A 27,699-nucleotide genomic window follows, 5' to 3' on the forward strand; every position below is an offset into this window, starting at 1 on the left:
TCTTGAAAATTTCCAAGTATGTAGATTTCACAATTTCCTTAGGGAGTCTGTTCAACTAGTTAGCCACCCTCATAATCAAAAAGGTTTCTCCTAATGTCCATCCTGATTTACCTCTTCTGCATCTTTAAGCCATTCCGTTTAGTTCAGACTCCTTTACCCACAAAGGAGAACCCCACTGGGTGCATCTACGTTAGACACTTACTGTGGAGTTACCTAATTAGCTCTTCAGTAAAGCAACACAAGTGGTGTTGTTAAACTGGAGTAAACTAATTAACTCCACCATAGGATACTACTGCCCAGCACAAGTACTAATCTATGGTAGAGTTATTTACTCCACTGCAATGTACATGTAGATGGTAACTGGGGCTGGCTAGGTCACAAGGGTGCTACAGTGCATGGCTGCCTGCTGGCTAGTCCCGTTCTGTAGCAAATTTGTGCCCCAGTCAGCCCCTCTACAGCACGTTGAACTGGCCAGGAGAAGCCCCAGGCTGTCAAGCTGACCTCCCAGACTCCCTGCCAGCCAGGGCTATACCATCCCAGCTCAACATGCTATGGTATTGGACACATGTATAAAGGCTGCTCCCAGAAGCAATAAAGTCTGGCAAAAACTGCACTGGAATTTATTGCATTGCATTAATATTCATGTGTAGATGTACCCACTGTCTCTATAACCGCCCTTCATGTATTTGACGACTGTTCTCATATCCCCTTCAGTCTTCTCTTCTCCAGAGTAAATAACTCTAGTTTTTTCAGCCTTTCTTCATAAGACTTTCTTAATCATTTTTGTTACCCAACAGTGGACTCTTTCCAATCTGTTCACAAAGCCTTGAAGTGTGGGACCCAAAACTTGACACAGTACTCCAGGTGAGGGGGCACCAGTTCTGAATAGAACAGAAAAATCATTTCCCTTGATTTGCAAGTGGACATCCTATTATTGCTATCTACTGTGATGGTGGCCTTTTTTGCACCCATAACATACTGTTGGCTCATATTCAGCTTGTGAAACCCCCCTCAGTACTGCATGCTAGCCAATCATTTTCCAATCTGTCTTTGAATATACAATTTTTTCATCCAAAGTGCAGAACTTTGTATTTTCCCTTGTTGAATCATATCTGGTTGATTGCAGACCATTTTTCCAGTCCATCCAGTCCTATAGATCGTCTTTGACTCCACTTAATTTAGTGTTATCTACACATTTGTTAAATGTATACTCACTGCTGTCATCTAAATGATTTATGAAGATGCTAAAAAATATCAGGTCAAGGCCAGACACCTGAAGAACTCCACTTGATACCTTTTTCCAAGTAGATGTTGATCCATTGATGACTACTTGTTGAGCACAATGTATCTACCTTTGAGTATTTCCATCTAGTTTCTATTTCCTTAGCTTTTAATGTGGATGCTATGCGAGACAGTGTCAAAAGCCTTGCTAAAGTCAAGGTATATCACATCCATTGTTCTCCCCATTATCCACACTGCCTATCTCCTTATCATAGAAGGAAATCAGGTTATTCAAGCATGATTTGCTCTTGATGAATACATGATGGATACTCCCAATCACCTGGTTCACAATAGATCCCTTGAGGTCATGGTGACTGACTTACAATTCCCTGGACCTTCCTTCTTTCCCTTCTTAAAGGTGGTCATTATCTTTGCCCTTTTCCAATATTCCTGGACCTCACCGAACCTTCACAAGTCCTCAGAGAAGATAGCTAATGTCTCTGAAATTACCTCAGCCACTACCTTCACTACTTGATGGTGCATCCCACTCAGACCTGTTGACATGCAAACATCTAACTTCTCTAAATGATCCCTGTCCAATTTTTCTACTATACCAGGCTGCTTTATTCCTTTCCTATCTTTGCTATTCACTGCACTCATCATCTAGTAACTGCCCCTATTGCTGAATACTAAAGTAAAAATAGCTTTCCATAATTCAGCCTTCTCTGCATCATCTGTAACTAGATTGTGTTCTCCACTCTGTATAGGACCTATAGTTTCTTTGGTCTTCTTATTTGACCTAAATTCCATTTGTAGAAACCCCTTTTACATTACTTGTTAGTTCCATCCCTAAGCACAACATTCCTAATTTTCTCCCTACTGCTATGATCAAATTTGTGCTTCTTATAGGCATCCTTATTGAATTTCAACTCATTGAAGAGATTGGTGTTTAGTCAGACTGTCTCCTTTTGCACTTCATATTCCTCTGTCCCATTGTGATGACTATCCTCTGCTCTTAGTATAATCTGCTGAAAGGCCAGCCAGTACTCTTGCACTTTTTCTCTCCTCAGACTGTCTCCCATGGGATTCTGTACACCAGTTCCATGAATTTGCTGAAGTCTGCTTTTCTGAAGTTTACTGTCCTTACTTTACTTGCTGCTCCCCTTCCTTTCTCTCCTTAGGATCTTGATTTCTATAATTTTATGGTCTGTGTCACTCAAGTTACCTTCCACCTTCCCTCCAGGCCTGCTCCTACTGATATTTTCAACCAATTCCTCTATATTTGTGAACAGCAAGTTTAAAAAGAGATTTCCTTCCAGTTGGTCTCAGGTTTCTCTTTATCAAAAAGTTGTACCCAGCTATAACAGAGAGGTTCACCCCTGTTACTGGGGAGAGACCTGGGAAAGAAAAACAGGTTTAGGTCCCTTTAAGGTGAGGACCTTTCAGAATAGATGGGGTGAAGAGACATAGCTTGAGACAAGTCAAAGGCCCACCCTTCCTGGAAACTGCACACTGGTAATGAGGACCTCTTGTGATGGCCTGACTGGGCAGGGTCGGGTGACCAGAGAGGGGAAGGGCCCAGAAGAATATAAACTGGGCCCCAGCCAACAGTGAGGAAAAAAGGCTTGGAAGTGGAGCCAGGACCAATGGCCCTGGAGGGGGAGACATCACAGGAGCTGGCCAATTGCCCAGGGGTGCACAGGAAATGGATTGGAGTATGCATGGATTGCTGGAGTAGTAAGTTGCAGGGTTGTTTTGTTATTATCTTTTGGGGCCCAAGGAGGCAAAGGTTTATGTTTGGGACTTTGTTGGCCCAAAGGGCAGGATAGTCTGTTAAAAATCTCTTTCGTTAACAACCAGTGGAATCAGTTTGGCTAAAAGCGGTGATATGGATGTCTCATACTAGAGAACTGAGAGGAGGTGCTCTGTTGTAATTGACCTGCAGCAGCTGGGCCTGGGATCTGGCAAAGCAGCAGAGACTGAGAGCCCACAGACATGGCCCAGAAATTGCATCATTGGTCTGCAGAGGTGAAAGCTCTTGGTTTGAGACCCTAAAGGAACACAACACTGTTGGTCAGAGCAGGGCTTGTAGTCAGCAAGGCTGAGGCTCTGGAAGGGGGTTTTGATCCAGTTACTGACAGTGATGAATGAGGCAAATGCAGATTAGGCAGAGATGACTGGCTTTAAATCCACCCTACCCTCTCTGGGGTAAAACAGTCTCACCAAATTATTTAGCATCAAGGCATGGGAGGCGAATTAAAAAAGGGGAGTATACAGACAGCAGAGACGGAAATTTTGAGGTTACCTGCCAGTGGCACACTGTGACACCAGTACACTCCAAGATTTTGCTGGACTGCTTGCTCATTACTGTGTTTCCCACCCAGCAGATATCCTGATAATTAAATCTCTCATGAGAACCAGGTCCTGCAATTTGGAAGCTTCCATCAGTTGTTTAAAGAAGACAACACCTCCTCCTCCTGGTTTGGTAGCTTACTTTAGGTACCTCAATCCAATATCTCCATCATCTAAATCCTCACTCAAATGTCTGCTAGACTTGGAGGCACATAAAGTTGACAGGCACCTTAGGGCACATCTATGCAACAAACTTATCACACCAGGCAGCAGTGTTCAAACACAGTGCACTTCTCTGTGTATAATAGTCCTTGAACCTGAAGCAGTCTAGCTTCATTTATGCATTGCTGACTCCCTTTCAGCAATGCTAATTAGTCAACCAACACCACTACACAGACACGGCTTCTCTAGTGGAGTATAAAGAGAATCATGGCATTTCAACCTGCAGTTGCCAGATATTTTAAATGCATTATGTAGACATTCTCCAAGTTTCCATTAGTAGAGTTTCCTAGGATTCAGATCCACATGAGTACTTATGCACCTTAAGTGGGACTTAGACAACATTTTAAGTAGCTACAGGTGTGTTAATTTCATAGATTTCATAGACATTAGGGCTGGAAGGGACCTCGGGAGATCATCGAGTCCAGTCCCCTGCCCAAAGGGCAGGAAGTCAGCTGGGGTCATAGGATCCCAGCAAGATAAACATCCAATTTACTCTTGAAGGTGTTCAATGTAGGTGCTTGAACCACCTCCGCTGGCAGACTGTTCCAGACCTTGGGGGCTCGGATAGTAAAGAAATTCTTCCTTATGTCCAGCCTGAAACGGTCTTGCAGGAGTTTGTGACCGTTCGACCTCGTCATCCCTTGGGGCGCTCTGGTGAACAGACGTTCCCCCAGATCCTGGTGGTCACCCCTGATAAACTTATAGGTGGCCATCAGATCACCCCTGAGCCTGCGCTTTTCCAGGCTAAAGAGCCCCATGGCTCTCAGCTTGTCATCGTAAGATCTGTTTTCGTGACCTCTGATCATGCGCGTGGCTCTCCTCTGGACTCTCTCAAGCTTCTCCACATCCTTTTTGAATTGTGGAGCCCAAAACTGGATGCAGTACTTTGCATTAGCCTAATTTACTGCTCAGTGTGCATGTGTCTCTGTACATACACATCCTCACTGCACAGCAAAGATGGCTAATCATGACTAAATTTGATACCCACAAATGCAGTTATCACATTTAGGCGTGATTAGTTAAAGTGCATTAACACATGTGTAGAGGCAACCTGGTACTAACTTTAATGTTGGGTTTGCCTAGTCATTAGGAGGCTGGCCTGAGCCCAGCCCTAGTGCTCCTGGTTGGCCACCCCTCCTTCCCCAGGGCTGGGTGCCCTTTGGCAGCCCCTACCTGTAGTCTATAAAAGCCAGTAGCTATTTTGTGCCCTGGGGAACACACACCAGGAGCCTGGAGCACTGCAGGCCCTGTGTGCCCCTCTGGACAGGCCACAGGCTACCTCTGCCAGCCCTGTCCCCAAGCCAGAGCTACTGCTTAGCCACAGGTGAATGTTGAAATGGGTTGCAACCTGCTGCACCCCCTTCCCAGCCCTGACATCTCCCCAGGGCTGTTGCCTGGCTGCCTCTGGCAGCAGGGCCAGCACCTTCTCTGTGCTGCTGCTCACCCACAGAGGGTCTCCTATTCTTGCAGGTCCTGTAGCAAAGTGCCTTTGCTGTGCAGTTCCCAGTACCTGGCCATACCCCTCTGCTGAGCACTGATGACCACTGTGCAGGGCCAACCACACAGGGACAGCTGTGAGCGTGCACAGAGAACTGACACAGGACATATCACCATGTCCTCCCTGTCAAAAACTGGCCCCACCCACCCATGCATACCTGAGTCTTCCACCTGGTGCCCCACCTGAGGCCAGGAGGAGGTTGATTACCTTGTGGCTCTCAGCGGGGATGTAGAGGTCTAGGGGCAGTTCTTATGGGGTAGGCCATCAAACACCCTTATTTATGAGGCCCTATCAAGTGGGATTCATGAGTGAGGGCACTCCCAGATGGTGTGGCAGTGCTGCATAAAGATCAAGACCTTGTGGGCACAATGGGTGGCCATAACTAACCACAATTATAAGTCCGGTTGGGACCGCAAGATCATGCTCTTTATGCAGGAGCTGACCAACATTTTGGTACCCCAGGACCCAGGCCTCAACCCTGAAGTTTTCACCAGCAGGGGAAGACTGACTGAGCCCCTGACCTGCCCTGACCCCATCAGTGGTGACACCTCCTCTGGCGTGAGGCCCTCAGGTGTTGTGTGCCCTGCCCCACCGACCTCTATGCAACACTGGTCACTCTATGTGACACTGGTCAGGCTGCAATTGGAGTACTGTGTCCAGTTCTGGGCACTGCACTTCAGGAGGGATGTGGACAATATGGAGAGGGTCCAGAGGAGGGCAGGACCTATGAGGAGACGCTAAGGGACCTGAACCTGTTCAGCCTCCACAAGGGAAGGCTGAGAGGAGATCTAGTGGGCGTTTACAAACTAGTCAGGAGGGATCAGCAGACATTGGGGGAGTCCCTGTTCCACCGAGCATGACCAGGAGTGACTAGAAATAACAGTCACAAGCTGGCATAGGATAGATTCAGACTAGATCTCAGGAGGTGCTACTTCACTGTCAGGGTGGCTAGGATCTGGAACCATCTTCCAAGAGAAGTGGTGCTGGCTCCTACCTTGGGGGCCTTTAAGAGGAGGTTAGATGAACACCTTGCTGGGGTCGTTTGACTCCCAGTACTCTTTCCTGCCATGGCAGAGGGTCAGACTTGATGATCTTCTCAGGTCCCTTCTAACCCTACTAACTATGAAACTATGAAACCTCCCCAGCTGCTGCACCTACCAGCAGAATGGTGAGCTCTGGCCAGTGGCTGCTTCACCAGCTCTGTATCCCCAGACCCTGCCATGAGGAGCAGCTTGCCATGACATCACCAGCTGCTAGCAATACCAGCTAGTCAGTGTGAGGACATTGGGTGTAGCTGGATGCCATCACTGACAGGAAGGCCCACACTGAGCCACCAGCCTCACCAGCCCAAGATATGTGGTAAGTCCTGCACTGTGGGTAGGATCCTCCTAGCCCCTGCCTGCCTCTGTCCCCAGTCCCAAAACCTGCCCCTATCCCTGCTCACCACCCAGCCTGCCTGCACTCCCTCTGACCCTGGGTTCCACTCCATACAAAGTACAGAGAGGTGGGACTTGACAGAACTTTACTGAGCATCCCATGCCCCCGCAGCTGGGTGGGCACAGGCCTCTCACACCCTGAGGAAGGTGTCAATGCCAGTCATGATGTCCTCAGCAGATGGGGGTAGGGACATGTAGTGCTGCCACAGGTTTCCCTCCAGGCAGCAGCAGAGGTTGTGGGGCAGTCCAGGTGTGCTCCCCATGCCATTGTAGCTCAGGGTCCTAAACCAGGAGCATAGGTGTGCCTGGGGCACCAGGAAAATCAGAAGCAGCGAGGATCAGGTACCCCTCTGCCTGCACAGATAGCTTATTATGCTCTATTCACAGCAGGCCCCAGCATGGCCCTGGGGCCACCTGCGAGAGACTCTGGCTTGGCAACTGGCCTGGGTCCCCTGCCACCCAGACCCCCCCACCTTGGCACAGGCCCACCACTCGCCCTGGCTCCATGTGGGCATGGAGCTGGGCCAGCCAGCAGTAAAGACAGGACCCCATGCTGGCTCTACTGGCCATGGACAGCCCCTGGCTTAAGTGGAGCTGCCCGTATTAGAGGACCAGCAGCTGCCGTCACCCTGGGGAGATCCCTCCACCTGCCTTATGAACCACAGCATGTACATCAATGGGAAAATAGCCCAAGGCTGGGATGCTGGGTGACTGTCCCTGGGCTCTGCCCTCTAGGCACCTGCACCCCATGGCCCCCCAGTCTGTGACTCAGATAGAGAATGAGACTACTATAAATAGTTTGCACTTTGTGAAGCAGCATTTTTCTTATTGTTGGTGGGGTGGAGAAGCTCTTTTAGTTGAAGTGGGCAGGGGATCTGTGTGTTGGGAAGGAAGGGGGGAAAGATGGAGGTGGGTGTTGTGAGGGTAATAAAGTTTCTTTGTTTCAAACATGTACATGTCCTGAGAGTGGTGCTGGGGGTGGGCAGGTGGTACGGAGTGTGTAGGCAGTGGCACAGGTGAGCTAGAGCAGGGGGTGCAGGAGGAGGGGGTCAGACAGGGCCTCCTGCAGTTGGTACCCCGGTCTCCACTGGTGTACCAACTGGGTCCTGGGTGGGGCTGGCCTGCTGGAGCCAGTAGGGCCAGCACCATAGACAGAAGGAGCATGGGGTCCTGGTCACTGCTGGCAGGGGTGTTGGCTTGGAAATGGCATTTAAAGGTCAGTTTTGGGGGGGGATTGGCTTATAGGTATACATATATGCACTATAAGCATTCAAGATGGGCAGCAGGGGTTAATTGATTTGTAAGCTCCTGGGTTACACAGAGTTCCATATAGCCCTGGAAGCAGCAGGCTGTCTAGCACAACAAGGCCAATGGATGGACACAGCCTGAGAATTGAGGGGGCCATGCCATAACACAAGAACACAGCTTTCAAGTGATGCAGGCTGTCTAACACAACAAAGACACATAGCCTGGGAACCAAGGAAGTATGTATCATAAGGCCCATAACTTGAGATAAGTGACACGAGCTGAAAGGCCACAGAACAGTGAGGGGCCTGAATCCCACTGCTGAAGGAACAGACCAAATTAGGAGAAGATCCAGAAAGCTATGTGGACATGTGACCACAGAGAGACAGCCAATCAGAGATAGGCATGGATGAAGAGTCATTAGGAGTTATGAAAGGGGAAGGAGAATACAAAGCAGAGACTTGAGATTAACAAAGAGTTAATTTGTCTCATCCCTCCCTGTCCCTCCTCCTCCTCCCTGAGAGAGATCCCCATCCCCACCCCCATCCCCATCCCTGAGGCCACTATGGACAGAGGGCATACCAGCAGCTTGTCTCATGCACCCCACTGGAGGGGGCCTGTGGGCCTCAGCATCCTACCTCCAGACTGCTGATACCTAAGAGAGCCTCAGAGTGGAGTCTGCATCCTGACCAGATGTACCTTGACTCTAATGACAGCGCTAGGATTGGTCGATATCGAATTGCTTGATTGTTTGTATTGTTGCTTTTTTGTTTTGACTCTGCAGCAATAAACTCACCTATTACCAACTGGCAGGTGTTGTGGTTGGTCTGAGGGTTGCGCTTGCCCAGAACAAAGGTATAGGGGCTGGGTCCAAATCCAGTGCCAACAGGGTCAGGGACTAGAGCATCCATGGCAAAGGGAGGCAGGGTGGGCAAGGAAGGAAATGTTGTGTGCTGCTCCTGTTCTGGGCACACAACTCCTGGGCAGGGAAGGGGCTGACCAGGGATCAGACTGTGGTCCTGTGTTTCCAAGAGTGGAGCAAGTGCTGGCAGCAGATTTTGGCTTCAATATGGCAGCCAAGTGCTGGCAGCCATGTAGCCAGAGGCTGGAGCTCCCCTTGGTGGCCACAGGGGCACATGGCTGGGCTCAAGGGACTTGGTACTAGATTTAGTGGTACTTGTAGACACCTGCCAGAAATTGCTTACTGCACATTAGCTTAATAAGCAGTAAATTTAGTTGTGCTTAAATATATATGTAGACATACCCTAAGAGTGCTTTCCACAAAGAGCCAACCCAACTATGTAGGTGACTGAAAGTCTATGATCATATGAGTTACAGAAATTCAGGCTGGTAGTCTGATTCTTACAGCTGCATTTCAATATACAGAACTGTATTAGGGTACAGAATGGAAGATGGGAAACAGTGTGTCTTTTGGCCTTTATATAACATATGTATAAGAAACTCACAGAGAGAAAATGGGAGTCAACTGTTGTTAACAGCCAGTGGAATTGGTGTGGCTAAAAGGGGTGATGCAGATGCCTACATACAACATGTAATTCTCATTTATATATAATATATTGCTGCTCTGGTAGCTTCTGAAATGTAGGAAATAATGAAGGCCATGGAAGGACTATATATAATAGGAAATACGAGGAAATAGGAGTAGCTTTCAAGTAATCATGTATTGTTACACATGTTGATACAGCATAGGTTTATACTTTCTCTGTGTGTAGAATGAATGTAGGTTCCTGCAGTTTTCATGCTATCCAGAGTAAGCTTCTTCTCTGCCCTACATCTCCTGAATTATTATGCCTTCCTACCCCTCAGCAAGACTGGGAAAAAACTGCTGCAGAGAGATTTGTGACACTTATCCCTGAGCAGTCTTTACCTGTCAATATGAAGAGATCAGGGATGCACATCCAAAGAAACCATGATTATTTCATCCTTGACTTTCTGAGACGGCAACCAATAGAGTAAAAAATACCATTGGTGTTATATTGATGTGGCTACCAGGCTATGGGCTGAAACTATCAACTGACTGTAACTGAAATCAGTACCAATGATTACTTGATAACATAATAAGACACATTTCCCACATTTCTAAAAGCTGAGCACGACTTCAGAGGAGTAAAAACAATCTTGCCTTTTTTCACCCTACCGTGTTTTTCAAAGACCTATTTAGATTTATCAGTGAAATCCTAGTGAAGACACAACTGTTAATAGAAAAATGGTAAGCTTTATCTCAACCTACTAACACACATGAAAATTAAAACTTACTTGTCTTTATTAGTATTTTATCTTAAAGTACTGTATATCCTCACCACAAGTAACTCCAGTGATAGGTATCAGATGTGAGTACCCCCCAGCTAGCTTAGTTCAAGTAACAGTCACAAATACAAAGCTTTGTTTGAGTGTGCCCACTCAATTATATCCATACCACTGGTGCTGCATTTATGTCTGTAAGATGATAGGAGTTCTCAATATGTTTCCCATGAGTATTCATTCTTCAATTAACTGAGCCACTCTACAACTTTTTTCCCAATGAATTGTGAAATAATTTGCCTTGTTTTTGACAGAGGAGAAGTGTGGGAAGGGACAGGAGTATGATTAAACCTTGGGGTGTCTCATCTGGCATCCAGAATATGAAGTAGTTAAATGACCAGCCTGACTTTAGGCAGGACTTGAGCTTTGGTCAAGATGTGTCATCTAGTACAGGTGTAAACTAGGACCACCATGTTTAAGTGAGACATATATGGGAATTAGATTAGGGGCAATGCCTAAGTAATATCCTGCATTAACTCGGCAGGGAAGCCAGGCCTTCAAACAGACATTATTGTATCTCAATTGTGTATGCAACATTATTTTTTATACTTTGGGGCATCCTTGTCTATTGCATTCACCACTCACAAGCCATTCAGTACCACAGACTGCCTATCCATGTGCTCTGGGGGGCAAGGGGGGGGACAGCATTTTAATTAGAGGGGTTCCCAGAAAGCCACTCTAATTAAAGACTCATCACTGTCATGTGTATTGAGCCCCTGCACATTTAAAAATGGCTGTGAGCCACTTTAACTAAAGCTCATTTGAGGAGCTTTAGTTAAAGCATCCCCATGGCCATTTTAAAATGTGGGAGGCTTAATACATGTTGTGCTATGGCAATGCTGGAGCGTTCTAGTTAGAGCATGGAACAGACTCAATTAATCAAATCTCATTCACATTCGAATTAGAATGCAAAGCATGTCTATAGGCAGGCACAGTTTCCATCAACTGATTTGAATTTCCCAAGTAGCCACTAGGTGGCAATCATAAACCTTGTCTGCACACCAGACTGTAACAAAGGAGCTATTAAGATCTGCATATGTGCTAGTGGGAGCTAGCGAAGTATCTCCATGGTGACTGATATAATGTCACTTGCCATGGATGAGCTAGCCAAAAACATGTTTGTACTTATAAAATTACATACTTTACCTCATTAATCCCTGAACAGCCAACCTTAGGAAATGTGTTTAGTTAAAAGATTGGATTTCTCTCACAAACAGCCTGAAGAAAGCTTATTAACCATGTGGTATTTTCAACCCTCCAGACTCAGACAGAGATCCTGCTGAATGCTCTGTCAAAAATTGTATAGTGGCTTAAAGTTTTGTAGTAAAACATCTCATTTAATTCTAAAGTGTGTTCTTCCCTCAGACCTCTTCTGGGGCACTGGATGATCTGTCAGAGGAAGAAGAAATGCTACTTGACATTCCCGTAGGGTTTTTGCAGCCTTCTTAAAGACCTGAGAAGACTGCAACTGAAGTACAACATTAATATCAGCGTTCTACCCTTTGAAAAGTCGAGTCTAATATCATGACTCTGGCCCATACTTTTGAAGGTATATTTGTGCTGGACTGAACAATTCAAATCTGTGTTCTGAATATATTTAAGACATGATGCTTTCAACCTATGCTGGATTTTGAAAGGTTGCAGGGTAATATAACCCTGCACAAAAGACACCAGTTTGTACCAGGAAAGTAAACATGTGTCTATTCAGTTAGTTATGACATTCAGCTGCAGATGCTGGAGACCATTGTTCATTTATCTAGTTGGTCAGAGTTCATATATCTGCTTTGTCCTACCCACTTACCTAGAAAGCCACAATCAATATTTAATTATTTACACAGTCCTAAGAAGTACCCATATTCTGCTCATGTTAGAGCAGAGACTTAAGCCTCCTCAAAAGCAGACTTGAGCTTCAGAACCCTCTCAGTAGTAGACCGTTGGCTATCCTGGAACCAAAAGAGGAAGTGTAGCTCTTTGCTTTTCATGAAAAATGTCTAAAAGCATGACATGACTTAGGTACCTAGGTCCAGGTGAGAATCCAAAGTGGAGAAGGGGACAGGGGACATATCGAAGAGCCTAGAGCAACAGGTTAAGTGTCTGAGCCTCAACTGCCTCTTCTGCTTTCCACTCTTGGCTAGCTTAAATGACTCCCTGATCATTGTCCTGTAACCCCTTTCTTAACTGTTTAACTCTCGCCATTTTGGGCCCTTTTACATGTGCTTCAGGGGCTGGCGGGGCAGTGCTTTAATTAGAGCAGCTCTGAGAACAGCTCTAATTAAAGTGCCACAGTGTCTCGTGTATCAGCATCCCCATGCTTGAAAATGGCAGCAGGGGCACTTGAACTAAAGCTTTTTGTTCAAGTGCCCCCACCACCATTTTGAAGTGTGGGGATGCTGATACAAAAGATGCAGGAGGCTGCTGAAGCATGGTAAATTAAGCTACCAGGCTCCGTGCCCATGTACAGGCACCCATAGTGGCTAGGAAGGCTAGCCACCTAATTAGGTCCCAAGAATTATAGTAAATTGAAGGCTGTCTGTGAGTTAGGCTTTGCAATGATGATCAGAGTAATATCTAAGTACCAGTACCTTTGAGGATCTGCACCTATGTCACTTTAATAAATGAGACATAACCAATGCAGGCACTAAGTACCTTTACACTCCTGAACCTCTGTGGGTATGTTTTGTATGTGTTCATATAGTACTTCCTAGAACAACACTGTCCCATTCTTGATAGGGACTGCAAAATATTAGGGTAATGTAAATGAGAAATAGTAATATAAATATTCTACTTTGCTGTTGTAATGCAGTTTTGCTAATACCTTCAAGTAGATTTCAGGGAACACAAATTCCTATCTGTTAATTCACATGGCTTGATTGTATGTCTCACAATTTGGCAGTATTTTAAACTGGTGCTTATGAGTTAGGGCTAACCTGCTCTCATCCCAAATTGTTGATGAGGTGCTATTGCGGGGCACTGACGGGGAATCTGCCGCCCCGACCCCTTAGCCCGGGAAGTCTGCTGCTTCCTGGGGGCCCGCATCTGAGACATTGCGGAGAGGATCCCAGAGCTCCTCTGGTCCACAGACCACTATCCCATGCTCCTTATTCACGTGGGCACCAATGACATGGCTCAGAGCACCCCCAGCCAGGTCATCAGGTGCTACAGGGATTTGGGAGTGGGGCTTAGGGATCTGGGAGCTCAGGTGGTGTTTTTGTCAATCCTTCCAGTCTCGGGCTATGGGCTGAGGAGGGAGAGGAGGATCCACGCAGTGAACCAAAGACTGCGGAACTGGTGTCATCGGGAAGGCTTTGGCTTCCACGACAACAGCCCGCTCTTTGGCGAGAGAGGCAGTGAGCTGCTGGGAAGAGATGGCCTCCACCTCTCCCCCCTGGGGAGGAGGCTCTTCTCAGCCAGGCTGGCTGACCTGCTCCATCGGGCTTTAAACTAAGCCCACTGGGGGATGGGGGGACTACAGCCACTGCTGGCCCACTGAGCAACCCTTGCAAAGCCAGCAGACCAAGGCACTTAAGGGAGCCCACCCCTGCCCCAGCCCTGGCACAATCTGTGGGCAAGGCAAGACACTTGCCTGCCTGTACACTAATGCCAGGAGCCTGGGCAACAAGCAGGAGGAGCTCGTCCTCCTGCTCAGTGCAAAGAATTATGACATCATTGGGATAACGGAGACCTGGTGGGACTCCACCCATGACTGGACCACGGGTATAGAGGGCTATACCCTGTACAGGAGGGATCATGTTGACAAAAGGGGCGGGGGATGTAGCTCTCTATGTGAAGGAAAGCTACATGTCCTTGCAAGCTGATGTTGGCGACCAGCATGGACAGCTAGAGACCCTCTGGGTAAAAATTCGTGGGGAATATGGCACAGGGGACACAACGGTGGGAGTCTACTACAGACCTCCCACTCAAAGTCCTGAGCTTCACCAGGAGTTCACCCAGGAACTGACTGAGGCCGCTTACTCCAGGACCTTGGTTGTCGTGGGTGACTTCAATTACCCGGACATCTAGTGGGAAGATCACTCAGCAAAATCCAAGCGGTCGCAAAGCTTTGTCTCGTGCATGGATGACTTCTAGCTGACTCAAGAAGTCTATGGGCCAACGAGAGGCAAAGCGCTGCTCGACCTGGTACTGGCTATGGGGGACAACTTAATCAGTGACCTAGTGATCGATAGGAAGCTGGGTGACAGCGACCACGAGCTGATCACCTTCACCATCCGCCGTAAAGCTGGCAAGTCAGTCAGCAAAACAGAAGTCCTTGACTTCAGAAAAGCCGACTTTGACAAGCTCAAGAGGCTTGTCAGTCAGGCCCTTAGGGACCATGACTCCAGGGAGATGGGAGTTCAAGAAGAGTGGTTCCTTCTCAAGGAAGCGATCCTCAATGCATAAGCTAAATCTATTCCAACACGGAGGAAAGGCAGCAAGAAGTCACAGCAGCCCTCCTGGCTCTCCAGGGACCTAGCAGACCTCCTGCGGGTAAAAAGGAAAGCCTACAAAGGATGGAGGATGGGATTCACCTCCAAGGAGTATTATTCTGTGCTGGTCTGGTCCTGCAGGGAGCAACCCAGGAAAGCCAAGGCTGCAACTGAACTCCAACTAGCTTCAAGCATCAAGGACAACAAAAAGTCCTTTTTCAGATATGTGGGGAGCTGGAGGAAAAGCAAGGGCAACGTTGGACCCCTGCTAAACCAGATGGGGCAACTGGCAACTGACGCCCAGGAAAAAGCCAACCTATTAAATAGGTACTTTGAGTCAGTCTTTCATCAGTCCCATGGGACGCCCATGCCTGCTATGGGACAGGAAGATACGGGTGAGGGGGATCCCCTACCCTCCATAAATGCTGACCTCGTGAAGGAACACCTTGAGAAGCTGGATACCTTCAAGTCAGCCGGCCCTGACAATCTGCACCCCAGGGTACTCAAGGAGATGGCGAGCGTCATAGCCTAGCCTCTGGCATGGATCTTTGAAAACTCCTGGCGCTCTGGTGTAGTGCCCAAAGACTGGAAGAAGGCCAGTGTGGTGCCGATCTTCAAGAAAGGGAGGAGAGTGGATCCGGCTAACTACAGGCCCATTAGCCTGACTTCTATCCTGGGGAAGATCTTAGAAAAGTTTATTAAGGAGGCCATCCTTGATGGACTGGCCCAGGCTAACATCCTAAGGGATAGCCAGCATGGGTTTGTTGCAGGTAGGTCTTGTTTGACCAATCTCATTTCCTTCTATGACCGGGTGACCTATCACCTGGACGAGGGAGAAGAGATTGATGTCATATATCTTGACTTCAAAAAAGCTTTTGATCTGGTATCCCATGATCACCTCTTGGCCAAACAGGCCAGTTGTGGCCTTTGCTCCACCACGATCCGCTGGCTGGGAAATTGGTTCCGTGGTCGGACCCAGAGGCTTGACATTGATGGCAGTCACTCATCGTGGCACCCTGTGACCAATGAGGTCCCTCAAGGCTCTGTCCTTGGACCCATACTGTTCAACATCTTCATTAATGATGTGGACATTGGAGTCAGGAGTGGACTGGCCAAGTTTGCCGATGACACCAAACTTTGGGGCAAAGCATCCACACCAGAAGATAGGCGGGTGATCCAGGCTGACCTGGACAAGCTCAGCAAATGGGCGGATGAGAACCTGATGGTGTTTAACACCGAAAAATGCAAGGTTCTCCACCTTGGGAGGAAAAACCTGCAGCTTCCTTATAGGCTCGGCAGTGCTACGTTGGATAGCACTACAGAAGAAAGAGACTTGGGCGTCATCATTCACCACAAGATGAACATGAGGCTGCAATGCGATGCTGCGGCTAATAAAGCGACCAAAACGCTGGCTTGCATCCATAGATGCTTCTCGAGCAAATCCCGGGGCGTCATTCTCCCCTTGTACTCGGCCTTGGTGAGGCCACATCTGGAGTACTGCATCCAGTTTTGGGCTCCACAATTCAAAAAGGATGTGGAGAAGCTTGAGAGAGTCCAGAGGAGAGCCACGTGCATGATCAGAGGTCAGGAAAACAGAACTTACGATGATAGGCTGAGAGACATGGGACTCTTTAGCCTGGAAAAGCGTAGGCTCAGGGGTGATCTGATGGCCACCTATAAGTTTATCAGGGGTGACCACCAGGATCTGGGGGAACATTTGTTCACCAGAGCGCCCCAAGGGATGACGAGGTCGAACGGTCACAAACTCCTGCAAGACCGTTTCAGGCTGGACATAAGGAAGAATTTCTTTACTGTCTGAGCCCCCAAGGTCTGGAACAGTCTGCCAGCAGAGGTGGTTCAAGCACCTACATTGAACACCTTCAAGAGTAAATTGGATGCTTATCTTGCTGGGATCCTATGACGCCAGCTGACTTCCTGCCCTTTGGGCAGGGGGCTGGACTCGATGATCTCCCAAGGTCCCTTCCAGCCCTGATGTCTATGAAGTCTATGAAATCTATGAATAGAAAACTGCCATTTACGCCCACAGGGGAGAATGGAATTCTACCCACAGTGAGGTTCCCCCTAAGAGCTGAAGAACTTAACAACTGAACAGAAATGCAATCCTGAAGAACAAGAGGATGTTTTCCTGGACTTTTCTCTGTCTTGTATTTAATATAGGTTGCATTGATTTACATTTGGTTGTATTTCAAACCAGCCCCCATGCCAGAGGAATGGAAGAAAGCAAATACTCTTACCATTAATCAAGGTGTTAAGTGCAATGAAAGGAATTACAGATCAGCGAGCTTTTACTTCACTAATAGATAAGCTGGTAGAAAGGTCATTAAAAGAAAGATTTATGAAGAGTCTTCTTGAGTATGGCTGTGGTAAAGACAAACCTTAACAGATCCTAAAAAAACCCAAGATGTCTTCCAACTCTGCTAGAATTCACTGCTCTTGGCAATGATCAAATTGTTCAGGAACCTGTTGCTGAAAAATAGCTGTTTATACAAACAAGGCCAAAGGTTATTTGTAAAACAAATTGTTTCTGATGAAACTACTGTCAGGAAGGTTTCCTAGGTGCAAGACCAGATGATAGTGAGCCCACCATCTCCCTTGTATGTGGTTAAAGTTAGTGAAATTCACTTTCTGTAATGAGTCAAAGGGAATCCATCTTGAGTTCCCTGCAGGGCTTGACTACCTGTAAACTAGAAGCACAATTCTATTTCTTCTAATACGCCTAAACAGAAGTTTTCTAGCCTCATACCTGGCCATTTTTAGCATTCCGTCTACACTGTGGACATATACGTGGACATAGACTAAGAGAATGATCCGTCTACTATGTAATGTCCAGGCACATAGGGTGCCTATACACATGCAATGAGGCTGCTCCAATATGCTGTAATTGCAACACATCAGAGCAGACTCCATTACCCTGGTCAGACTCCAGTGTGTTGTGTATTAAGGTCCCCACACTGAAAAATGGCAGTGGGGGTGCTTTACCTAAAGTTCATTCAACGGATGTGGCCAGAAGGAATGGCCTGCTGAAGAATCCAGGGCCCTTGGCTCTGATGGATGTTACTATCAGCAGCAAGAGGGCAAGCAAGGGTGATCAGCCACAGTTGCTTTGCAGCTGCTTGGCTCTTCACCACTACCATCACTGTGCCAAGCATTTACTTGGGCCACACATTTGCCCTACTTCCTCTGCCATTGTCCCCACCACTACTGCGGATTCACAAAAGGATTTGATATCTCACTCAGTGTAATACATGATAGATATAGCCAATATGATAAAAGTTATGAAATGTAAATCCTTAAGTGTGAGAATATAGATGATCTTCTTAGTAAATCAGATACTCTATAATTGTTTACTGATGGTATTCATAAAACTCACACTGAAGTATCTGAAAGAGACAAAACTAAGGATATACACAAGGTCAGTGATATGACAGCCTGCTTTATCATTAAGTATCTTACAGAATAGTTACAAGAAATTTTTGAAAGATTTCAAGTCTGTCCAAACTTTTGATGCCTAGCCTACTGCTGCCATCCACACCTCATTCTTTGCCTCATTCTTGTACAGAGTTTCATTATATCTTTTCTTTTCTTTCATTTGTGGTTGCAGTTAGCTCATATTCATGATCCCAAACACTACCTTTTATCCTATCCCTAATTCCCTTCCAAAAGTAAAATGCATCGCCATATAGTATCCATATAGAAATCTAATTAGAGACATTTCACTGTTTCTATTTTAATTCAGAATGAATGGCTTGGGGATTTTTCTTGCAGAACCAATATCAAACTGTTGAGATTGTTCTTCACTAACAACAACATCATCCATCTTTAAACTATTGTTTATTAATTTAAGCTATTGCTCTTTACATTATTGTACATTATTGAAACACAATGTTGACCTTCTGACAGCATGTGATTCAGTGTAAAAACAAGTAGATGGCAGTACTGTTTCATGGTTCAAAGCTACTTTCCTTCCCATTCTGGATTTATCAGAAATCATCATTTCAATCCAGCACTACAAAGTCAAAGCATAATTATCAGCTAATGCTCCCACTCTCTTGAGTGATGCCATCAGGGTATATCCTGCAAATGAAAGGAAACTGTTAATTATAATTATATTAGACACACATGTTGTATGTTTCAGCAGTGCTGGTGTCATCTTGGTTTCATTGTTTATTATTACATAGTGAATATTAAAGTAGAAGAACAAAAGACAATAGTGATAAAACCCCTTTGTAGTATAAACAGTGTGTATCCATTTTAATAGCGTATCTGTGGATTATGGCACAATAACTAGAAAAATGTTTCAGTTTTGATTATCAGGGGTTTTTCCTATTGTATGTAAGGAAACAAAACACAAGAAAAAGAAATAAATGCAATCCCATTTTAATTAACCTATCTTTATTAAATTATAAGCAGTACTTTAGCTGAAAGGAAATCGGATAAGAATTTCATTTTTGAGGGAAGGTTTTTTTTTCCCATTTCCAACTTTGGATGACAATGAATTTACTTTGTGTAAAGTGCCATGAGTTTGAGCATGTCCCCTAAATGTCTGTAGGTACCCTTGGTGCCTAACTCCCGCTTATGTTGTTATATTCCACATTATAGCAGGGGAGGATGCAAGGGGTGGTTTCCATTCAAGTCTCAGAGGGGGTCAATCTTCTAAGTATCCAGAGGACATGTAACTCATACAGGCCAGATATTATACTTTTACTGGTATAAATGATTGGAATCTGGTCTATACCTATAACAGAAGAGAAGTTCAGCATACAAACCCAGTTTATACCCATAAGAGAACAGAAGTTTGGTGCACAGACTGATGTAAAAATGGTGGAACCCAAGCTAAGATTTGTGCCCCTCACCAAAGGGCAAGTGTAGATCAACTGATCTAAACTATGCTACTTACAGAAAACTGAGCAACTTAAATTGATTCTGCTTTGGGGGTTTTGGATGTCACAGAGTCCATTGAGATCAAATTAGCAGAGGAGCTGACAAAAGGGAGCCCTTGGTAACTATATTTACCAAGTCATGAGAGACAGACAGGGTACCAGAGGACTGGAAAATTGCTACCCTAGAGTCTATCTTTAAAAAAAGGCAAAAAGAAAGACCCAGGAAATTACAGATCATTTATCCTGACTCCTGACTGAGGGATCTTGATAGATTAGAAAGATGGACTGTTATTGAACTAAGTATTAGACTTTAAGTGATGGCACTGAAATTATGAGATGCTTGGACAAAAATAATCCATTTTCTGAAGAGAACACTTGTTTAGCACAACAGTTTGTAGCTTCAAGCATTAGGCCACAAAACAATAGAAAACTTCACCTAAGCTAAGACATAGCCAAATAAGATACAGCAAACAACACAGTTTAAGTGAAGGCACACAAACATTCTTGCATAAGACTTACGTAGTCCCAGTGACAGAGTACCTCTGCAACCAGGCATTCAGAAGCTCTTCTCAGAGAATCCGCTGATCTCCTTAGCTGGTAAAAGCAGGCCCAGAGGCCTCATCATCGCTTGAGTTTTTATAGGCAATCTGCATCCTCTTCACCCACTTTGGTGCTTTGACAATGACAGGTTTTCATGTCCCTCATACCCCATGTTTCCCACATCTCAAGATGTTCCCAGTTTTCACTGGATTTACCATGTATATAATAAAAGGTGACACTATATACAAAGTGTCTGCTGCTCACTTTGTAATGTAAATGTAACTCACCACACACACACACTTCATTGACTACAGAATCAGTCAAAAGACCCACGCTTGTTATGACTGTGCCAGGTCTTTGCCAAGAGGACTAGAGACAACAGGATAAAGTTCAGTTCTGACAGATGCAAAGTGCTACAACTAGGAAAGGGTAATAAAAAAACAAAAATACAAAATGGGTGATAACTGGCTGGATGGTAGCTTGGGAGAAAAGAATTGTATGAAAAGTTTTGGTGGACCATAGCCTCAATAATGAGTGCAGTGTGATACAGGTGCAAAAAGGCAAATGTGGTTTTGGACAGCACATATACAAATGTTAGATGTAATACACTGGAGGTGATATTGTCATTCTACTCAGCACTGATTTAGCATCTTCTAGAGTATTGGGCATAGTTCTGGGCCCTGCATTTCAAAGTCACAAAAAAGTTAGAGAGGGTCCAAAGGCAGGTGATAAAAATTATAAGGAACTTGGAAGGTAAGCCATACAAGGAGAGACTGAGATAAATAACCTTGTCCAAGAAAAGGCAGTTAAGAGCAGATGTGACTTCAGATATTTGAGGGCTGCCATAAAGAAGAGGAAGAACTTATTTTCTCGCTCCAAATAGTAGGATGGCTTGAACTTGCAGCAAAGTAGGTTCAGACTGGATATCAGAAAAAACGTCTTCACTGTTAAAACTGTGAGGCAGTAGAATAGACTGCCTAGGTAGGTTGTGGGATCTCTTTCATTTGATGTTTTCAAGAGGGGCTAGATAGGCATTGGTCAAGGATGATATAGGAGCAATATGCCTGGAGTTGTCTGTGAAGATCAACAGTTGGAAGCACCAGAAACCCCCATATAGGCATTACTTGGACGGCATGAGAAGTCAGAGCAGAGGAAAATTTGAGAGGATGATTCTTGGAAGCAGGAGAATGAAGTGGCTTGATTACGTAACAAAATGAAAGAATGGGGACAAATTTATTGAAGGTATAGACTAACAGAAAGGCAAGTTCTGGCTCTCCAGTTAGGTTATGTGGTGCATAGAGTTGTATTTTCAGACCCCAGGTGGCATACAGAGAGGAGGATGTTTGGTTTTCCTATGCTTTGGGGATTTGCTGGTTGACCTATAATCCAGGAAAGAATTCTTCTCCTTCTTGTTTCTATAGGTAGCAAGGTTTTTTCACTTCCTTCAGAAGCACTGGCTGCTGGCTGCAGCTAAGACTTAGGAGTTCTGGGAGTTAAAAACATAGGGATTTCTGACTAAAGAGTCTTTCTCCCTCTGCTCAAGGCCACACCAATCACCTGTTTTGGGATCAGTATGGAATTGTGATCAGATCAGTACGGACTGTGGGGAGTTTTTCCACTGTTTACAACACCAGGCATGGTTGTCTTTCTTGGATCTTTCAAGGATTTTTTAACAAACTTACTTCCTACCTTTGAAGTGGCAGGACATTGACACTTTGCCTTTATTCCCTGTTTTACCTGTGGCACGTTATGGTGGTTTCTGATGTTTTTGGGTATTCTGCCTAGTAGTTTTTCAAGAGGGTTGTTCATGTAGTTTTAAAAACAGATTAGACAAACATTTGCATAGGATAGTTTAGATTGGGATGATCCTGCCTTTAGCAGGAGCACACTACTTGACAACCTTTCATCCCTTCTTTTCTATAATTTTAACACCTATGCATTTGGTGAAACAAATGAAATCTATTTCTTTTCCATTACATAAATTTACTCTTAGCCTCTACTGTGGTTCTTAGCTGTATCAAACACAGGGCCCTGCCACACATTCAAATTAAAGTTAGATTAAAAAACAATTATTGGGTTGTTACACATTTTCAAGCACTAATTTTGTAACTAGTTGCCTCTTTCTATATCCAAATGAACATTTTTATGGTGTGATAATTACTTTGCAGATGTGGCTGGTCATACTTTGGACATGTGTATTCTCCAAATTCATTGTGCGATTAACCATTTAATGGCATAACAAACACAGTGTGTGGCAAGGGCTATATAAATAAATACAGATAAGGGGTTTTTTTTCTTTTGTAAGATGCCAAATCAAGAAATGGAAAAAGAAAATAAAGCATATTTTCAGTCCCATGTAGTCACTAGTGCCTTACATATTAAAGCTCTTAAGTCATTCCTGTAGAGAAGACAGTGGTTTTGTCATTGTATTGTGGACAAATTAGAGATATTGGAGACAGAGGGCAACAAAAATGGTTTGAGGGTTGGGGCACATTACTTATGAGCAGAAGCTGAGGGAACTGGGCTTATTTAGTCTAGAGAAGAGAAGACTGAGGGGGGATTTAATAGCAGCCTTCAACTACAGAAAGGCTAGTTCCAAAAAGGATGGTGCTAGACTGTTTTCAGTGGTGGCAGATGACAGAACAAGGTGCAGCAAGGGGAGTTTAAGTTAGATATTAGGAAGAATTTTCTTGCTAGGAGGCTAGTAAAACACTGGAACAGGTTACCCAGAGAAGTTGTGGAATCTCTGTCCTTGGAGGTTTTTAATACCCAACTAGACAAATCCTTGGCCAGGATATTCTTGGGGATGGTCCTGCTTTGAGCTTGGGTTTGGACTAGATGCCCTCCTGAGGTCCCTTCCAAACCTAATTTTCTAAGAATCTATGAACTCACTAGATCATCTCTCCCAACTAAATTGTTTCTCACCAGCATCCTTTCCCCAAAGTCATAACTCAAAGAAAGGAATAAGGAAAACAACTTTCAGAGCCTGGAAAAAAAAGATTGTCAGATACCAAACCTTCAGTCTCATTGTAAAGATTATTTTGCACAGGTGCAAAAGAAATGGTAGCACACCTCAACCTGTTAAATCAAAACAAGCTTTGTATATAATGAGCCTTTCAGCACCTGCAACATACTGCTGACAAGCTGACAAGCCTCATATCATTGCATAATTCCCTAAGATGCACTGCTCATTAAGGATAATGCTTTCTAGGCAATATTTTAAAAAATCCTGCATGCAATTTTGCCAGGGCAAGAATTTAAGAAATTTACTTTTAAAAAACTGTAGTGCCTTTTTACTTTAAGCTTCTAAAAATGAAATTGATGAGATTCCTTAAGCTACCCTGACACCACCTGGACGGAAATACATCAGAACTTTTTGGCTTTCCACTCCATGGCAGAGGACCTAGAAACTTTAGGTGGAACCAAGGCTATCTGGGTTTCCAAGACTGCCAGGTTCCCAATTCTGCAGCAGCCTGCCTGGTGGGCTGCTATGGAGAGAGCTGAACCAACAGGAAACAAAGAAGGTTTTCATTAGATGGTTCAATGACATAACATATTACTTTGGAACATCTCAGTTTGGTCAAATCTGTATTTTCCAATGGAAAAGTGTTTTGGTGTGAAATTTCTGACCAACTATTTTGGATTCAGATCAACAGGGTGTATTCTTGGAGTGGTGGGGAGTGGGGGCAGTGCTTTAATTAGAGATCATTAAACGAGCTTTAGTTCAAGTGCCCCTGCTGCCATTTTTCAACATGGGGACGATGATACCTGTGATGCTGGAGTCTACTGGAGCTTCGTAATTACCACACTCCAGCAGACTCAATTAATTAAGTCTGCTCTGATGTGCTGCAATTACATCACATTGCAGCAGCCTCTCTACACATTTATAGGTGCCCTTAATGTGCAGTAGCAACAGTGCTTTAATGAATGTGTAGATGCACCCACAGAGAACAAATGTAACCATTATATTCTCTTCATTTTAATGCTTCAAAGGGTCATTTGAAACCAAGCTGTTAAATGAATTCACTTAACCTGAATCCAGAATTAAGAAAGGCATTGACATCTTGCTAATTTGTAAATTTCCAGATACCAAAAACCTCACAGAAAATCTTCTAGAACTGCCAAATGAATTGTTGATGAATTTTTCCCAGTTTCTAGAGAGACTTTGTCATCTAGGGAGACTTCAGCAACTGTTTTCTGTTTCCCCAACTGTAATTTTGGACACCTCTATGTGCTATCAGATGCATTTTTTAAATGATATGAGGGCCTTCCCCCATCTAAGATGAAAAGCAACCTTTTAAAGCTAGAGCTGAACTCAGGCAGCCTGATGGATGACATTGAACAACCCTGCCCTAACAATCTGCAACACAGTTTCCCATTAAACATACCATTTCAGTAATCCATTCTCAGATCTGGTCTCCCGTTAGTGTCGGGATTCAGTTCTGAGTTTCTATTTGAATATTCAAAGCTGCCCCATAGGGTGGCCCTAGCAACTAAGCTATCTTCTTTTACATCGAGGATAACTTTATGTTACTGATACAATAGAAGTAGTTTTTTTAGCATGAAAAAGAGCTTTCACTTAAAAATCACTTTAGGTGAGGTTAAGAGGGGACAACAGAACCTACCTAGTTTCAGAACAAAATACGAAGTTCATTCTTTTAAATTAGTTTCCCTTGATAAGATCATACATCCAACAATGGATGCTCAAAATCACCTCCCCCCCGCAACATAAATACACTTAAAATTAATCAAGTTATTTCTTCTATAAAACATGAAGAAACCAAAAAAGGCCAAGTGCCAGTGTTGTTTCCACTACTAAATAGTAAATTGTTGCTCAGACATTAGATTAAAGCTGGAGGGAGGAAAGGGGAGTTGGACAGATGAACTTAAAAAGAAAAAAGCAAAAGAAAAGATAAAGTGAAGAAGCGACTGACAAGGATGCCAGGTTCAGAACAGCAATCAGCTGAAGGGCATGGCATATATATACTTTGGAAACAACAAGGTAGCCATTTGTTCAATACAGATATGAATTTTGTCCAGAAAATTCCTCTACGGTCTTTAAATATCCAAGGGGAAAATCAAGACGAAAAATGAAAACCTGGTATAGGTTGGAAGTCAGTGGAATTATATCTGGAAAAAATTTCTACAGCCTGTTGAAACTATTCAACAAAAATATTTTCCTGCTGAAAAATGTGGCTTAATTAGAAACATTTTTTCCCCACAGAGCAGTGTTATTTTAATTAATTTTGTTATTGTCCATTTTTCAAATTCAAATTTTTATTTCATTTTGGTTAAAAAAGTTAAAATGTTAAGATTTAGTTCCCTTTTTTTCCTTTACCCCCTAATGCTTCTCCCTAACTCTTCTACTGTTTAGTATCCAAAAGTTGATCATATGTTGAATTGCCTTTTTTCCTTTGGCTTCTCTGGATCTTGAATTGCTTCAATTTGAATCATAATGGAATTAAAATTTTGAATCAAATAAAAGTGATAATTTAATTTTATTATGATTTTTTTCTTGCAAAAATAAAGCAGTAAAAATGTTAATCAACATTTTTATTTGATTTTTTTCATGGTAAAAGTATTTTTGATTAAATCTTGTCGTATGGATAAATGATTATTTGAATTTAAGAGTCCACATTAATGAACTACCTTAATGGATTAAGGGAAGAGATCTAATGTTTCTGATCACTAGTCCAAAGATATTTTCCCCATACTAATATACATAACTAGCTGGAAATAAAAGTTTTTAATAAAAATGTTGATTGGTCAAATATAAACCTATATACACAAATGGCTTTTTTCAATATATTTGGCTGAAAGTATTTTTTAAAACAATGGCATATTATACATTATTATATTTAAGAACATAAACATTAGGATAAGATTGTTTAAATATTTATTAAAGGAGAGGCCTCAACTTAGTTTCCTCCCTTTGTCTGTGTACCGTAAAGTGTAGACCATAGAGTCTTGCTCACACTTGCATGTACATTCTCGGTCTCTTTGGTCTCAGCACATGTTAAATACATGCCATGATTAATGTGGTATATATGCCATAAATGGCAAGGTTAGGACCTGTGCACCCAATTTACGGCACCATCCAATGAAAAAAAAACCCACAGCCATAAAGTAAAAATGTTCCACATAAAATTTTATATGGAACATTTTTATGGTTGATTTCTAGAGACACCTTAAAGTGAAAGTGTGGCATGTTCATTCATGGGGCTGTTTAGGGCAGATACCCAAGAATGCACAGTAAATTCAGGTGGATTAAGCTTGGACTGGGAATGCATTGACACTGCACCTACAATGACAGACTGGGGGTGGCCTGGGGCCCAGGGCAGGTACTATCCAGTCCACTTAGCCCACTCCTTCTCCTCCATGGGGCCGGGGCCAGCAGGGCTTGCGTGTGGAGCTGACCTAGCTGTGGCCAGCATTCGCTCAGGGGCTGCATTGCAGCAGGGTTAGCAGCAGGAGGCAGCCCAGGAAGGGGACCAGACTACTGGGGGACCATGCTCAAGAACAGGGGGAGGGGATCCTGGCCAAGGCAGGTAGTGCTGCATCTTCTTCCAAGCCTGCTGGGGGCCCTGATGCTGTGCCACAGGCAGCTTCCAGGGCCCAGGTGGGCCCAGGGCTGGGGGCTGAGCATTGAGCAGCACAAAGCTGACTGCCAGGGCCAGGATGGTGTTGAGGACCCAGCAGTCCTCTTCCATTGCTTCTTCCTGAACTGGCTTCCACCTCCCTGTATACTGGAAGGGGGGGAAATTCAGGTGAGCAGGGGGGAGCTTGGCCAAGCAGGGCAGGGAAGGGAGGAGAAGGAAGGAAAGGGAGAGCCTCCACCCCTGCATGTGGAGCTGCAGGCATACAGCCTGAGAGAAGGTGGGTGAGCTGGCATGGACACAGGGGCAGTGGACGAGCATGGCAGGTGGACAAGCATAGCAGGTGCTCACGGCAGTCAGACTTGGTCCTTGCCTGTGGTGCTTGTGTTGAGCTGCTTGTGGTATCTCGGGGCACAGAGGCACAGCATCTGGTCCTCCAGGCAGTGGACCCCTCTGAGGAGGACATAGAGGTACTTGCTGCTGAAGCCATCCCTGGCCAGCTCTCCTGGCTTGGGGTACCCTGCCACAATTGATGGGGCAGGTGGTGCACAAGCTTCCAGGTGAGGCAATCATTGGAGAGCATGCTGGGACCTGGAACTGGTGCCCTGAGGGGGCCCTCCTCTGGTAAGTCCTCCTTGCTGGGCTGTGGTGCAGGCTCTGGCAGCCTGCCCATGCTGGAGTACACATGATGCTAGGGTCCCTTGGGCCCAGGATTTGATTCAGCTGCCATAAAAAGACATGGACCTCCAGGCAGCCCCAGAGCAATGATTGTGGTCCATAACTTGGACCTACTGGGTCCAAGTGCTGCCTTGGGAGCTTCCCCATGCTCACTGGGCTCACAGCACCTAGACAGCACTTTCTGCCAGAGTGCTGGTTGCCTTGGTCCTGCATATGGTCCAACATCACAGCGTAGATGTGGGCATTTGCCACAGCAGCCCAGCC

The sequence above is a fragment of the Crocodylus siamensis genome, chromosome 1 (assembly GCF_052110815.1).
Source record: "Crocodylus siamensis isolate JL-2025a chromosome 1, ASM5211081v1, whole genome shotgun sequence".
NCBI classification, from domain to species: domain Eukaryota; kingdom Metazoa; phylum Chordata; order Crocodylia; family Crocodylidae; genus Crocodylus; species Crocodylus siamensis.